Consider the following 582-nt stretch of genomic DNA (forward strand, 5'->3'; position numbering starts at 1 on the left):
TATTTTTCTTTGGGATAAAATGACAATGTTGTCTAATTTGAAGTTTTGTAAATTTTATGCTATGTAAATGCCTTTCTGAGCTGAAGATTTAATACACTGATGTCAAACTAAATTTAATTATATGAATTACGTGTATTGTTACACTTGTAATTTTGTAATCAACCTTTTAATAACTGTTTTTCATTTCTTGCATCTGAAGAATGAAAAATATGGAATACTTCTCAAATTTTCATATTATCCTTTTGCAAGTGCCATGTTAATCTCTGTATTGTAATTTGAGTATACGTGCTGCTGATGCATGTAGTATCCTCTAAATTTAAGTTGTTAATGATGCAATCTTTATACAGGCTTATATCTATGGGTGCCTACTTGTAACAAGGAAACCTTCTTGTTCCTAACAATGGTATCGATCTTATTTCCCTAAAATTCTGTGAATATTGGAAAAATTGTATTGATCAGTCGATTGCTCACATTTGCAAATTTTTTTGTCAATGACTATCAAGTCTTTTTATTTGGAATTTTATCGTACTCTCAATTATTTATAGATAGGTCTAAAGGTGATGGCTTTTTCAAGTACTTATT

General features: G+C 28.9%; 1 pseudogene; it reads right to left on the minus strand.

The window, feature by feature from the left end:
- Positions 1-203: 203 nt before the first annotated feature.
- Positions 204-300, minus strand: LOC122127306 (annotated as a pseudogene).
- Positions 301-582: the final 282 nt, after the last annotated feature.

This window comes from Dipodomys spectabilis, unplaced genomic scaffold (assembly GCF_019054845.1).
Source record: "Dipodomys spectabilis isolate Male_0828 unplaced genomic scaffold, ASM1905484v1 ptg000298l, whole genome shotgun sequence".
Lineage (NCBI taxonomy): Eukaryota > Metazoa > Chordata > Mammalia > Rodentia > Heteromyidae > Dipodomys > Dipodomys spectabilis.